This window comes from Pleurodeles waltl, chromosome 5 (assembly GCF_031143425.1).
Source record: "Pleurodeles waltl isolate 20211129_DDA chromosome 5, aPleWal1.hap1.20221129, whole genome shotgun sequence".
NCBI lineage: Eukaryota > Metazoa > Chordata > Amphibia > Caudata > Salamandridae > Pleurodeles > Pleurodeles waltl.
The window spans coordinates 1,063,206,072-1,063,221,664 of record NC_090444.1 but is presented as its reverse complement, the minus strand read 5'-3'; positions in this window follow the sequence as shown (position 1 = coordinate 1,063,221,664).

The window sequence follows — 15,593 nt, the reverse complement described above, 5'->3', positions numbered from 1 at the left end:
CAAAACAGCTCTGTTTTCTGTGATGTGTCCACGTTGTGTTTTGGGATTATCCTGTCGCGGGCGCTAGGCCTACCCACACAAGTGAGGTATCATTTTTATCGGGAGACTTGGGGGAACGCTGGGTTGAAGGAAATTTGTGGCTCCTCTCAGATTCCAGAACTTTCTGTCACCGAAATTTGACGAAAATGTGTTTTTTTAGCCAAATTTTGAGGTTTGCAAAGGATTCTGGGTAACAGAACCTGGTTAGAACCACACAAGTCAACCCATCTTGGATTCCCCTAGGTCTCTAGTTTTTAAAAATGCACAGGTTTGTTATGTTTCCCTAGGTGCCGGCTGAGCTAGAGGCCAAAATCTACAGGTAGGCACTTTGCAAAAAACAGCTCTGTTTTCTGTGATGTGTCCACGTTGTGTTTTGGGGCAATCCTGAAACGGGCGCTAGGCCTACCCACACAAGTGAGGTACCATTTTTATCGGAAGACTTAGGGGAACGCTGGGTGGAAGGAAATATGTGGCTCCTCTCAGATTCCAGAACTTTCTGTCACCGAAATGTGAGGAAAATATGTTTTTTTAGCCAAATTTTGAGGTTTGCAAAGGATTCTGGGTAACAGAACCTGGTCAGAGCCCCACAAGTCAGCCCATCTTTGATTCCCCTAAGTCTCTAGTTTTCAAAAATGCACAGGTTTGGTAGGTTTCCCTTGGTGCCGGCTGAGCTAGAGGCCAAAATCTACAGGTAGGCACTTTGCAAAAAACAGCTCTGTTTTCTGTCAAAAAAAGGGATGTGCCCACTTTGTGTTTTTGGACATTTCCTGTTGCGGGCGCTAGGACTACCCACACAAGTGAGGTATCATTTTTATCGGGAGACTTGGGGGAACGCTGGGTGGAAGGAAATTTGTGGCTCCTCTCAGATTCCAGAACTTTCTGTCACCGAAATGTGAGGAAAATGTGTTTTTCAGCCAAATTTTGAGGTTTGCAAAGGATTCTGGGTAACAGAACCTAGTCAGAGCCCCACAAGTCACCCCATCTTGGATTCCCCTAGGTCTCTAGTTTTCTAAAATGCACAGGTTTGGTCGGTTTCCCTAGGTGCCGGCTGAGCTAGAGGCCAAAATCTACAGGTAGGCACTTTGCAAAAATCAGCTCTGTTTTCTGTGATGTGTCCACGTTGTGTTTTGGGGCATATCCTGTCGCGGGCGCTAGGCCTACCCACACAAGTGAGGTACCATTTATATCGGGAGACTTGGGGGAACGCTGGGTGGAAGGAAATTTGTGGCTCCTCTCAGATTCCAGAACTTTCTGTCTCCGAAATGTGAGGAAAATATGTTTTTTTAGCCAAATTTTGAGGTTTGCAAAGGATTCTGGGTAACAGAACCTGGTCAGAGACCCACAAGTCACCCCATCTTGGATTCCCCTAAGTCTCTAGTTTTTAAAAATGCACAGGTTTGGTAGGTTTCCCTAGGTGCCGGCTGAGCTAGAGGCCAAAATCTACAGGTAGGCACTTTGCAAAAAACAGCTCTGTTTTCTGTGATGTGTCCACGTTGTGTTTTGGGGCATATCCTGTCGCGGGCGCTAGGCCTACCCACACAGTTGAGGTACCATTTACATCGGGAGACTTGGGGGAACGCTGGGTGGAAGGAAATTTGTGGCTCTCTCAGATTCCAGAACTTTCTGTCACCGAAATGTGAGGAAAATATGTTTTTTTAGCCAGATTTTGAGGTTTGCAAAGGATTCTGGGTAACAGAACCTGGTCAGAGCCCCACAAGTCAGCCCATCTTTGATTCCCCTAGGTCTCTAGTTTTCAAAAATGCACAGGTTTGGTAGGTTTCCCTTGGTGCCGGCTGAGCTAGAGACCAAAATACAGGTAGGCACTTTGCAAAAAACAGCTCTGTTTTCTGTCAAAAAATGGGATGTGCCCACTTTGTGTTTTGGGACATTTCCTGTCGCGGGCGCTAGGACTGCCCACACAAGTGAGGTATCATTTTTATCGGGAGACTTGGGGGAACGCTGGGTGGAAGGAAATTTGTGGCTCCTCTCAGATTCCAGAACTTTCTGTCACCGAAATGTGAGGAAAATTTGTTTTTTTAGCCACATTTTGAGGTTTGCAAAGGATTCTGGGTAACAGAACCTGGTCAAAGCCGCACAAGTCACCCCATCTTGGATTCCCCTAGGTCTCTAGATTTAAAAAATGCACAGGTTTGGTAGGTTTCCCTAGGTGCCGGCTGAGCTAGAGGCCAAAATCTACAGGTAGGCACTTTGCAAAAAACAGCTCTGTTTTCTGTGATGTGTCCACGTTGTGTTTTGGGGCATATCCTGTCGCGGGCGCTAGGCCTACCCACACAAGTTAGGTACCATTCTTATCGGGAGACTTGGGGGAACGCTGGGTGGGAAGAAATTTGTGGCTCCTCTCAGATTCCATAACTTTCAGTCACCGAAATGTGAGGAAAATATGTTTTTTTAGCCAAATTTTGAGGTTTGCAAAGGATTCTGGGTAACAGAACCTGGTCAGAGCCCCACAAGTCAGCCCATCTTGGATTCCCCTAGGTCTCTAGTTTCAAAAAATGCACAGGTTTGGTAGGTTTCCGTAGGTGCCGGCTGATCTAGAGGCCAAAATCTACAGGTAGGCACTTTGCAAAAAACAGCTCTGTTTTCTGTGATGTGTCCACGTTGTGTTTTGGGATTATCCTGTCGCGGGCGCTAGGCCTACCCACACAAGTGAGGTATCATTTTTATCGGGAGACTTGGGGGAACGCTGGGTGGAAGGAAATTTGTGGCTCCTCTCAGATTCCAGAACTTTCTGTCACCGAAATTTGACGAAAATGTGTTTTTTTAGCCAAATTTTGAGGTTTGCAAAGGATTCTGGGTAACAGAACCTGGTTAGAACCACACAAGTCAACCCATCTTGGATTCCCCTAGGTCTCTAGTTTTCAAAAATGCACAGGTTTGTTATGTTTCCCTAGGTGCCGGCTGAGCTAGAGGCCAAAATCTACAGGTAGGCACTTTGCAAAAAACAGCTCTGTTTTCTGTGATGTGTCCACGTTGTGTTTTGGGGCAATCCTGAAACGGGCGCTAGGCCTACCCACACAAGTGAGGTACCATTTTTATCGGAAGACTTAGGGGAACGCTGGGTGGAAGGAAATATGTGGCTCCTCTCAGATTCCAGAACTTTCTGTCACCGAAATGTGAGTAAAATATGTTTTTTCATCCAAAGTTTGAGGTTTGCAAAGGATTCTGGGTAACAGAACCTGGTCAGAGCCCCACAGTCACCCAATCTTGGATTCCCCTAGGTCTCTAGTTTTCAAAAATGCACAGGTTTGGTAGGTTTCCCTAGGTGCCGGCTGAGCTAGAGACCAAAATCTACAGGTAGGCACTTTCCAAAAAACAGCTCTGTTTTCTGTCAAAAAATGGGATGTGCCCACTTTGTGTTTTGGGACATTTCCTGTCACGGGCGCTAGGACTACCCACACAAGTGAGGTATCATTTTTATCGGGTGACTTGGGGGAACGCTTGGTGGAAGGAAATTTGTGGCTCCTCTCAGATTCCAGAACTTTCTGTCACCGAAATGTGAGGAAAATGTGTTTTTCAGCCAAATTTTGAGGTTTGCAAAGGATTCTGGGTAACAGAACCTGGTCAGAGCCCCACAAGTCACCCCATCTTGGATTCCCCTAGGTCTCTAGTTTTAAAAAATGCACAGGTTTGGTAGGTTTCCCTAGGTGCCGGCTGAGCTAGAGGCCAAAATCTACAGGTAGGCACTATGCAAAAAACAGCTCTGTTTTCTGTGATGTGTCCACGTTGTGTTTTGGGGCATATCCTGTTGCGGGCGCTAGGCCTACCCACACAAGTGAGGTACCATTTTCATCAGGAGACTTGGGGGAACACTGGGTGGGAAGAAATTTGTGGCTCCTCTCAGATTCCAGAACTTTCTGTCACCGAAATGTGAGGAAAATATGTTTTTTTATCCAAATTTTGAGGTTTGCAAAGGATTCTGGGTAACAGAACCTGGTCAGAGCCCCACAAGTCAGCCCATCTTTGATTCCCCTAAGTCTCTAGTTTTCAAAAATGCACAGGTTTGGTAGGTTTCCCTTGGTGCCGGCTGAGCTAGAGGCCAAAATCTACAGGTAGGCACTTTGCAAAAAACAGCTCTGTTTTCTGTCAAAAAAAGGGATGTGCCCACTTTGTGTTTTTGGACATTTCCTGTTGCGGGCGCTAGGACTACCCACACAAGTGAGGTATCATTTTTATCGGGAGACTTGGGGGAACGCTGGGTGGAAGGAAATTTGTGGCTCCTCTCAGATTCCAGAACTTTCTGTCACCGAAATGTGAGGAAAATGTGTTTTTCAGCCAAATTTTGAGGTTTGCAAAGGATTCTGGGTAACAGAACCTAGTCAGAGCCCCACAAGTCACCCCATCTTGGATTCCCCTAGGTCTCTAGTTTTCAAAAATGCACAGGTTTGGTCGGTTTCCCTAGGTGCCGGCTGAGCTAGAGGCCAAAATCTACAGGTAGGCACTTTGCAAAAATCAGCTCTGTTTTCTGTGATGTGTCCACGTTGTGTTTTGGGGCATATCCTGTCGCGGGCGCTAGGCCTACCCACACAAGTGAGGTACCATTTATATCGGGAGACTTGGGGGAACGCTGGGTGGAAGGAAATTTGTGGCTCCTCTCAGATTCCAGAACTTTCTGTCTCCGAAATGTGAGGAAAATATGTTTTTTTAGCCAAATTTTGAGGTTTGCAAAGGATTCTGGGTAACAGAACCTGGTCAGAGACCCACAAGTCACCCCATCTTGGATTCCCCTAAGTCTCTAGTTTTTAAAAATGCACAGGTTTGGTAGGTTTCCCTAGGTGCCGGCTGAGCTAGAGGCCAAAATCTACAGGTAGGCACTTTGCAAAAAACAGCTCTGTTTTCTGTGATGTGTCCACGTTGTGTTTTGGGGCATATCCTGTCGCGGGCGCTAGGCCTACCCACACAGTTGAGGTACCATTTACATCGGGAGACTTGGGGGAACGCTGGGTGGAAGGAAATTTGTGGCTCTCTCAGATTCCAGAACTTTCTGTCACCGAAATGTGAGGAAAATATGTTTTTTTAGCCAGATTTTGAGGTTTGCAAAGGATTCTGGGTAACAGAACCTGGTCAGAGCCCCACAAGTCAGCCCATCTTTGATTCCCCTAGGTCTCTAGTTTTAAAAAATGCACAGGTTTGGTAGGTTTCCCTTGGTGCCGGCTGAGCTAGAGACCAAAATACAGGTAGGCACTTTGCAAAAAACAGCTCTGTTTTCTGTCAAAAAATGGGATGTGCCCACTTTGTGTTTTGGGCCATTTCCTGTTGCGGGCGCTAGGACTGCCCACACAAGTGAGGTATCATTTTTATCGGGAGACTTGGGGGAACGCTGGGTGGAAGGAAATTTGTGGCTCCTCTCAGATTCCAGAACTTTCTGTCACCGAAATGTGAGGAAAATTTGTTTTTTTAGCCAAATTTTGAGGTTTGCAAAGGATTCTGGGTAACAGAACCTGGTCAAAGCTGCACAAGTCACCCCATCTTGGATTCCCCTAGGTCTCTAGATTTAAAAAATGCACAGGTTTGGTAGGTTTCCCTAGGTGCCGGCTGAGCTAGAGGCCAAAATCTACAGGTAGGCACTTTGCAAAAAACAGCTCTGTTTTCTGTGATGTGTCCACGTTGTGTTTTGGGGCATATCCTGTCGCGGGCGCTAGGCCTACCCACACAAGTTAGGTACCATTTTTATCGGGAGACTTGGGGGAACGCTGGGTGGGAAGAAATTTGTGGCTCCTCTCAGATTCCATAACTTTCAGTCACCGAAATGTGAGGAAAATATGTTTTTTTAGCCAAATTTTGAGGTTTGCAAAGGATTCTGGGTAACAGAACCTGGTCAGAGCCCCACAAGTCAGCCAATCTTGGATTCCCCTAGGTCTCTAGTTTCAAAAAATGCACAGGTTTGGTAGGTTTCCGTAGGTGCCGGCTGATCTAGAGGCCAAAATCTACAGGTAGGCACTTTGCAAAAAACAGCTCTGTTTTCTGTCAAAAAATGGGATGTGCCCACTTTGTGTTTTGGGACATTTCCTGTCGCGGGCGCTAGGACTGCCCACACAAGTGAGGTATCATTTTTATCGGGAGACTTGGGGGAACGCTGGGTGGGAAGAAATTTGTGGCTCCTCTCAGATTCCAGAACTTTCTGTCACCGAAATGTGAGGAATTTTTTTTTTTTTAGCCAAATTTTGAGGTTTGCAAAGGATTCTGGGTAACAGAACCTGGTCAAAGCTGCACAAGTCACCCCATCTTGGATTCCCCTAGGTCTCTAGATTTAAAAAATGCACAGGTTTGGTAGGTTTCCCTAGGTGCCGGCTGAGCTAGAGGCCAAAATCTACAGGTAGGCACTTTGCAAAAAACAGCTCTGTTTTCTGTGATGTGTCCACGTTGTGTTTTGGGGCATATCCTGTCGCGGGCGCTAGGCCTACCCACACAAGTTAGGTACCATTTTTATCGGGAGACTTGGGGGAACGCTGGGTGGGAAGAAATTTGTGGCTCCTCTCAGATTCCATAACTTTCAGTCACCGAAATGTGAGGAAAATATGTTTTTTTAGCCAAATTTTGAGGTTTGCAAAGGATTCTGGGTAACAGAACCTGGTCAGAGCCCCACAAGTCAGCCAATCTTGGATTCCCCTAGGTCTCTAGTTTCAAAAAATGCACAGGTTTGGTAGGTTTCCGTAGGTGCCGGCTGATCTAGAGGCCAAAATCTACAGGTAGGCACTTTGCAAAAAACAGCTCTGTTTTCTGTCAAAAAATGGGATGTGCCCACTTTGTGTTTTGGGACATTTCCTGTCGCGGGCGCTAGGACTGCCCACACAAGTGAGGTATCATTTTTATCGGGAGACTTGGGGGAACGCTGGGTGGAAGGAAATTTGTGGCTCCTCTCAGATTCCAGAACTTTCTGTCACCGAAATGTGAGGAAAATATATTTTTTTAGCCAAATTTTGAGGTTTGCAAAGGATTCTGGGAACAGAACCTGGTCAGAGCCCCACAAGTCACCCCATCTTGGATTGCCCTAGGTCTCTAGTTTTTAAAAATGCACAGGTTTGGTAGGTTTCCCTAGGTGCCGGCTGAGCTAGAGGCCAAAATCTACAGGTAGGCACTTTGCAAAAAACAGCTATGTTTTCTGTCAAAAAATGGGATGTGCCCACTTTGTGTTTTGGGACATTTCCTGTCGCAGGCGCTAGGCCTACCCACACAAGTGAGGTACCATTTATATCGGGAGACTTAGGGGGACGCTGGGTGGAAGGAAATTTGTGGCTCCTCTCAGATTCCAGAACTTTCTGTCACCGAAATGTGAGGAAAATATGTTTTTTTAGCCAAATTTTGAGGTTTGCAAAGGATTCTGGGTAACAGAACCTGGTCAGAGACCCACAAGTCACCCCATCTTGGATTCCCCTAGGTCTCTAGATTTAAAAAATGCACAGGTTTGGTCGGTTTCCCTAGGTGCCGGCTGAGCTAGAGGCCAAAATCTACAGGTAGGCACTTTGCAAAAATCAGCTCTGTTTTCTGTGATGTGTCCACGTTGTGTTTTGGGGCATATCCTGTCGCGGGCGCTAGGCCTACCCACACAAGTGAGGTACCATTTATATCGGGAGACTTGGGGGAACGCTGGGTGGAAGGAAATTTGTGGCTCCTCTCAGATTCCAGAACTTTCTGTCTCCGAAATGTGAGGAAAATATGTTTTTTTAGCCAAATTTTGAGGTTTGCAAAGGATTCTGGGTAACAGAACCTGGTCAGAGACCCACAAGTCACCCCTTCTTGGATTCCCCTAAGTCTCTAGTTTTTAAAAATGCACAGGTTTGGTAGGTTTCCCTAGGTGCCGGCTGAGCTAGAGGCCAAAATCTACAGGTAGGCACTTTGCAAAAAACAGCTCTGTTTTCTGTGATGTGTCCACGTTGTGTTTTGGGGCATATCCTGTCGCGGGCGCTAGGCCTACCCACACAGTTGAGGTACCATTTACATCGGGAGACTTGGGGGAACGCTGGGTGGAAGGAAATTTGTGGCTCTCTCAGATTCCAGAACTTTCTGTCACCGAAATGTGAGGAAAATATGTTTTTTTAGCCAGATTTTGAGGTTTGCAAAGGATTCTGGGTAACAGAACCTGGTCAGAGCCCCACAAGTCAGCCCATCTTTGATTCCCCTAGGTCTCTAGTTTTCAAAAATGCACAGGTTTGGTAGGTTTCCCTTGGTGCCGGCTGAGCTAGAGACCAAAATACAGGTAGGCACTTTGCAAAAAACAGCTCTGTTTTCTGTCAAAAAATGGGATGTGCCCACTTTGTGTTTTGGGACATTTCCTGTTGCGGGCGCTAGGACTGCCCACACAAGTGAGGTATCATTTTTATCGGGAGACTTGGGGGAACGCTGGGTGGAAGGAAATTTGTGGCTCCTCTCAGATTCCAGAACTTTCTGTCACCGAAATGTGAGGAAAATTTGTTTTTTTAGCCAAATTTTGAGGTTTGCAAAGGATTCTGGGTAACAGAACCTGGTCAAAGCTGCACAAGTCACCCCATCTTGGATTCCCCTAGGTCTCTAGATTTAAAAAATGCACAGGTTTGGTAGGTTTCCCTAGGTGCCGGCTGAGCTAGAGGCCAAAATCTACAGGTAGGCACTTTGCAAAAAACAGCTCTGTTTTCTGTGATGTGTCCACGTTGTGTTTTGGGGCATATCCTGTCGCGGGCGCTAGGCCTACCCACACAAGTTAGGTACCATTTTTATCGGGAGACTTGGGGGAACGCTGGGTGGGAAGAAATTTGTGGCTCCTCTCAGATTCCATAACTTTCAGTCACCGAAATGTGAGGAAAATATGTTTTTTTAGCCAAATTTTGAGGTTTGCAAAGGATTCTGGGTAACAGAACCTGGTCAGAGCCCCACAAGTCAGCCAATCTTGGATTCCCCTAGGTCTCTAGTTTCAAAAAATGCACAGGTTTGGTAGGTTTCCGTAGGTGCCGGCTGATCTAGAGGCCAAAATCTACAGGTAGGCACTTTGCAAAAAACAGCTCTGTTTTCTGTCAAAAAATGGGATGTGCCCACTTTGTGTTTTGGGACATTTCCTGTCGCGGGCGCTAGGACTGCCCACACAAGTGAGGTATCATTTTTATCGGGAGACTTGGGGGAACGCTGGGTGGGAAGAAATTTGTGGCTCCTCTCAGATTCCAGAACTTTCTGTCACCGAAATGTGAGGAATTTTTTTTTTTTTAGCCAAATTTTGAGGTTTGCAAAGGATTCTGGGTAACAGAACCTGGTCAAAGCTGCACAAGTCACCCCATCTTGGATTCCCCTAGGTCTCTAGATTTAAAAAATGCACAGGTTTGGTAGGTTTCCCTAGGTGCCGGCTGAGCTAGAGGCCAAAATCTACAGGTAGGCACTTTGCAAAAAACAGCTCTGTTTTCTGTGATGTGTCCACGTTGTGTTTTGGGGCATATCCTGTCGCGGGCGCTAGGCCTACCCACACAAGTTAGGTACCATTTTTATCGGGAGACTTGGGGGAACGCTGGGTGGGAAGAAATTTGTGGCTCCTCTCAGATTCCATAACTTTCAGTCACCGAAATGTGAGGAAAATATGTTTTTTTAGCCAAATTTTGAGGTTTGCAAAGGATTCTGGGTAACAGAACCTGGTCAGAGCCACACAAGTCAGCCAATCTTGGATTCCCCTAGGTCTCTAGTTTCAAAAAATGCACAGGTTTGGTAGGTTTCCGTAGGTGCCGGCTGATCTAGAGGCCAAAATCTACAGGTAGGCACTTTGCAAAAAACAGCTCTGTTTTCTGTCAAAAAATGGGATGTGCCCACTTTGTGTTTTGGGACATTTCCTGTCGCGGGCGCTAGGACTGCCCACACAAGTGAGGTATCATTTTTATCGGGAGACTTGGGGGAACGCTGGGTGGGAAGAAATTTGTGGCTCCTCTCAGATTCCAGAACTTTCTGTCACCGAAATGTGAGGAATTTTTTTTTTTTTAGCCAAATTTTGAGGTTTGCAAAGGATTCTGGGTAACAGAACCTGGTCAAAGCCGCACAAGTCACCCCATCTTGGATTCCCCTAGGTCTCTAGATTTAAAAAATGCACAGGTTTGGTAGGTTTCCCTAGGTGCCGGCTGAGCTAGAGGCCAAAATCTACAGGTAGGCACTTTGCAAAAAACAGCTCTGTTTTCTGTGATGTGTGCACGTTGTGTTTTGGGGCATATCCTGTCGCGGGCGCTAGGCCTACCCACACAAGTTAGGTACCATTTTTATCGGGAGACTTGGGGGAACGCTGGGTGGGAAGAAATTTGTGGCTCCTCTCAGATTCCGTAACTTTCAGTCACCGAAATGTGAGGAAAATATGTTTTTTTAGCCACATTTTGAGGTTTGCAAAGGATTCTGGGTAACAGAACCTGGTCAGAGCCCCACAAGTCAGCCCATCTTGGATTCCCCTAGGTCTCTAGTTTAAAAAAATGCACAGGTTTGGTAGGTTTCCGTAGGTGCCGGCTGATCTAGAGGCCAAAATCTACAGGTAGGCACTTTGCAAAAAACAGCTCTGTTTTCTGTCAAAAAAAGGGATGTGCCCACTTTGTGTTTTTGGACATTTCCTGTTGCGGGCGCTAGGACTACCCACACAAGTGAGGTATCATTTTTATCGGGAGACTTGGGGGAACGCTGGGTGGAAGGAAATTTGTGGCTCCTCTCAGATTCCAGAACTTTCTGTCACCGAAATGTGAGGAAAATGTGTTTTTCAGCCAAATTTTGAGGTTTGCAAAGGATTCTGGGTAACAGAACCTAGTCAGAGCCCCACAAGTCACCCCATCTTGGATTCCCCTAGGTCTCTAGTTTTCAAAAATGCACAGGTTTGGTCGGTTTCCCTAGGTGCCGGCTGAGCTAGAGGCCAAAATCTACAGGTAGGCACTTTGCAAAAATCAGCTCTGTTTTCTGTGATGTGTCCACGTTGTGTTTTGGGGCATATCCTGTCGCGGGCGCTAGGCCTACCCACACAAGTGAGGTACCATTTATATCGGGAGACTTGGGGGAACGCTGGGTGGAAGGAAATTTGTGGCTCCTCTCAGATTCCAGAACTTTCTGTCTCCGAAATGTGAGGAAAATATGTTTTTTTAGCCAAATTTTGAGGTTTGCAAAGGATTCTGGGTAACAGAACCTGGTCAGAGACCCACAAGTCACCCCATCTTGGATTCCCCTAAGTCTCTAGTTTTTAAAAATGCACAGGTTTGGTAGGTTTCCCTAGGTGCCGGCTGAGCTAGAGGCCAAAATCTACAGGTAGGCACTTTGCAAAAAACAGCTCTGTTTTCTGTGATGTGTCCACGTTGTGTTTTGGGGCATATCCTGTCGCGGGCGCTAGGCCTACCCACACAGTTGAGGTACCATTTACATCGGGAGACTTGGGGGAACGCTGGGTGGAAGGAAATTTGTGGCTCTCTCAGATTCCAGAACTTTCTGTCACCGAAATGTGAGGAAAATATGTTTTTTTAGCCAGATTTTGAGGTTTGCAAAGGATTCTGGGTAACAGAACCTGGTCAGAGCCCCACAAGTCAGCCCATCTTTGATTCCCCTAGGTCTCTAGTTTTAAAAAATGCACAGGTTTGGTAGGTTTCCCTTGGTGCCGGCTGAGCTAGAGACCAAAATACAGGTAGGCACTTTGCAAAAAACAGCTCTGTTTTCTGTCAAAAAATGGGATGTGCCCACTTTGTGTTTTGGGACATTTCCTGTCGCGGGCGCTAGGACTGCCCACACAAGTGAGGTATCATTTTTATCGGGAGAGTTGGGGGAACGCTGGGTGGAAGGAAATTTGTGGCTCCTCTCAGATTCCAGAACTTTCTGTCACCGAAATGTGAGGAAAATTAGTTTTTTTAGCCAAATTTTGAGGTTTGCAAAGGATTCTGGGTAACAGAACCTGGTCAAAGCTGCACAAGTCACCCCATCTTGGATTCCCCTAGGTCTCTAGATTTAAAAAATGCACAGGTTTGGTAGGTTTCCCTAGGTGCCGGCTGAGCTAGAGGCCAAAATCTACAGGTAGGCACTTTGCAAAAAACAGCTCTGTTTTCTGTGATGTGTCCACGTTGTGTTTTGGGGCATATCCTGTCGCGGGCGCTAGGCCTACCCACACAAGTTAGGTACCATTTTTATCGGGAGACTTGGGGGAACGCTGGGTGGGAAGAAATTTGTGGCTCCTCTCAGATTCCATAACTTTCAGTCACCGAAATGTGAGGAAAATATGTTTTTTTAGCCAAATTTTGAGGTTTGCAAAGGATTCTGGGTAACAGAACCTGGTCAGAGCCCCACAAGTCAGCCAATCTTGGATTCCCCTAGGTCTCTAGTTTCAAAAAATGCACAGGTTTGGTAGGTTTCCGTAGGTGCCGGCTGATCTAGAGGCCAAAATCTACAGGTAGGCACTTTGCAAAAAACAGCTCTGTTTTCTGTGATGTGTCCACGTTGTGTTTTGGGATTATCCTGTCGCGGGCGCTAGGCCTACCCACACAAGTGAGGTATCATTTTTATCGGGAGACTTGGGGGAACGCTGGGTGGAAGGAAATTTGTGGCTCCTCTCAGATTCCAGAACTTTCTGTCACCGAAATTTGACGAAAATGTGTTTTTTTAGCCAAATTTTGAGGTTTGCAAAGGATTCTGGGTAACAGAACCTGGTTAGAACCACACAAGTCAACCCATCTTGGATTCCCCTAGGTCTCTAGTTTTCAAAAATGCACAGGTTTGTTATGTTTCCCTAGGTGCCGGCTGAGCTAGAGGCCAAAATCTACAGGTAGGCACTTTGCAAAAAACAGCTCTGTTTTCTGTGATGTGTCCACGTTGTGTTTTGGGGCAATCCTGAAACGGGCGCTAGGCCTACCCACACAAGTGAGGTACCATTTTTATCGGAAGACTTAGGGGAACGCTGGGTGGAAGGAAATATGTGGCTCTTCTCAGATTCCAGAACTTTCTGTCACCGAAATGTGAGTAAAATATGTTTTTTCATCCAAATTTTGAGGTTTGCAAAGGATTCTGGGTAACAGAACCTGGTCAGAGCCCCACAGTCACCCCATCTTGGATTCCCCTAGGTCTCTAGTTTTCAAAAATGCACAGGTTTGGTAGGTTTCCCTAGGTGCCGGCTGAGCTAGAGACCAAAATCTACAGGTAGGCACTTTCCAAAAAACAGCTCTGTTTTCTGTCAAAAAATGGGATGTGCCCACTTTGTGTTTTGGGACATTTCCTGTCACGGGCGCTAGGACTACCCACACAAGTGAGGTATCATTTTTATCGGGTGACTTGGGGGAACGCTTGGTGGAAGGAAATTTGTGGCTCCTCTCAGATTCCAGAACTTTCTGTCACCGAAATGTGAGGAAAATGTGTTTTTCAGCCAAATTTTGAGGTTTGCAAAGGATTCTGGGTAACAGAACCTGGTCAGAGCCCCACAAGTCATCCCATCTTGGATTCCCCTAGGTCTCTAGTTTTTAAAAATGCACAGGTTTGGTAGGTTTCCCTAGGTGCCGGCTGAGCTAGAGGCCAAAATCTACAGGTAGGCACTATGCAAAAAACAGCTCTGTTTTCTGTGATGTGTCCACGTTGTGTTTTGGGGCATATCCTGTCGCGGGCGCTAGGCCTACCCACACAAGTGAGGTACCATTTTCATCAGGAGACTTGGGGGAACACTGGGTGGGAAGAAATTTGTGGCTCCTCTCAGATTCCAGAACTTTCTGTCACCGAAATGTGAGGAAAATATGTTTTTTTAGCCAAATTTTGAGGTTTGCAAAGGATTCTGGGTAACAGAACCTGGTCAGAGCCCCACAAGTCAGCCCATCTTTGATTCCCCTAAGTCTCTAGTTTTCAAAAATGCACAGGTTTGGTAGGTTTCCCTTGGTGCCGGCTGAGCTAGAGGCCAAAATCTACAGGTAGGCACTTTGCAAAAAACAGCTCTGTTTTCTGTCAAAAAAAGGGATGTGCCCACTTTGTGTTTTTGGACATTTCCTGTTGCGGGCGCTAGGACTACCCACACAAGTGAGGTATCATTTTTATCGGGCGACTTGGGGGAACGCTGGGTGGAAGGAAATTTGTGGCTCCTCTCAGATTCCAGAACTTTCTGTCACCGAAATGTGAGGAAAATGTGTTTTTCAGCCAAATTTTGAGGTTTGCAAAGGATTCTGGGTAACAGAACCTAGTCAGAGCCCCACAAGTCACCCCATCTTGGATTCCCCTAGGTCTCTAGTTTTCAAAAATGCACAGGTTTGGTCGGTTTCCCTAGGTGCCGGCTGAGCTAGAGGCCAAAATCTACAGGTAGGCACTTTGCAAAAATCAGCTCTGTTTTCTGTGATGTGTCCACGTTGTGTTTTGGGGCATATCCTGTCGCGGGCGCTAGGCCTACCCACACAAGTGAGGTACCATTTTTATCGGGAGACTTGGGGGAACGCTGGGTGGGAAGAAATTTGTGGCTCCTCTCAGATTCCAGAACTTTCTGTCACCGAAATGTGAGGATAATATGTTTATTTCGCCAAATTTTGAGGTTTGCAAAGGATTCTGGGTAACAGAACCTGGTCAGAGCCCCACAAGTCACCCCATGTTGGATTCCCCTAGGTCTCTAGTTTTTAAAAATGCACAGGTTTGGTAGGTTTCCCTTGGTGCCGGCTGAGCTAGAGACCAAAATCTACAGGTAGGCACTTTGCAAAAAACAGCTCTGTTTTCTGTCAAAAAATGGGATGTGCCCACTTTGTGTTTTGGGACATTTCCTGTCGCAGGCGCTAGGACTACCCACACAAGTGAGGTATAATTTTTATCGGGAGACTTGGGGGAACGCTGGGTGGAAGGAAATTTGTGGCTCCTCTCAGATTCCAGAACTTTCTGTCACCGAAATGTGAGGAAAATGTGTTTTTTTAGCCAAATTTTGAGGTTTGCAAAGGATTCTGGGTAACAGAACCTGGTCAGAGCCCCACAAGTCACCCCATCTTGGATTCCCCTAGGTCTCTAGTTTTCAAAAATGCACAGGTTTGGTAGGTTTTCCTAGGTGCCGGCTGAGCTAGAGGCCAAAATCTACAGGTAGGCAGTTTGCAAAAAACAGCTCTGTTTTCTGTGATGTGTCCACGTTGTGTTTTGGGGCAATCCTGTCGCGGGCGCTAGGCCTACCCACACAAGTGAGGTACCATTTTTATCGGGAGACTTAGGGGAACGCTGGGTGGAAGGAAATTTGTGGCTCCTCTCAGATTCCAGAACTTTCTGTCACCGAAATGTGAGGAAAATATGTTTTTTTAGCCAAATTTTGAGGTTTGCAAAGGATTCTGGGTAACAGAACCTGGTCATAGCCCCACAAGTCACCCCATCTTGGATTCCCCTAGGTCTCTAGTTTTCAAAAATGCACAGGTTTGGTAGGTTTCCCTTGGTGCCGGCTGAGCTAAAGGCCAAAATCTACAGGTAGGGACTTTGCAAAAAACAGCTCTGTTTTCTATAAAAAAATGGGATGTGCCCAATTTGTGTTTTGGGACATTTCCTGTCGCAGGCGCTAGGACTACCCACACAAGTGAGGTATAATTTTGATCGGGAGACTTGGGGGAACGCTGGGTGGAAGGAAATTTGTGGCTCCTCTCAGATTCCAG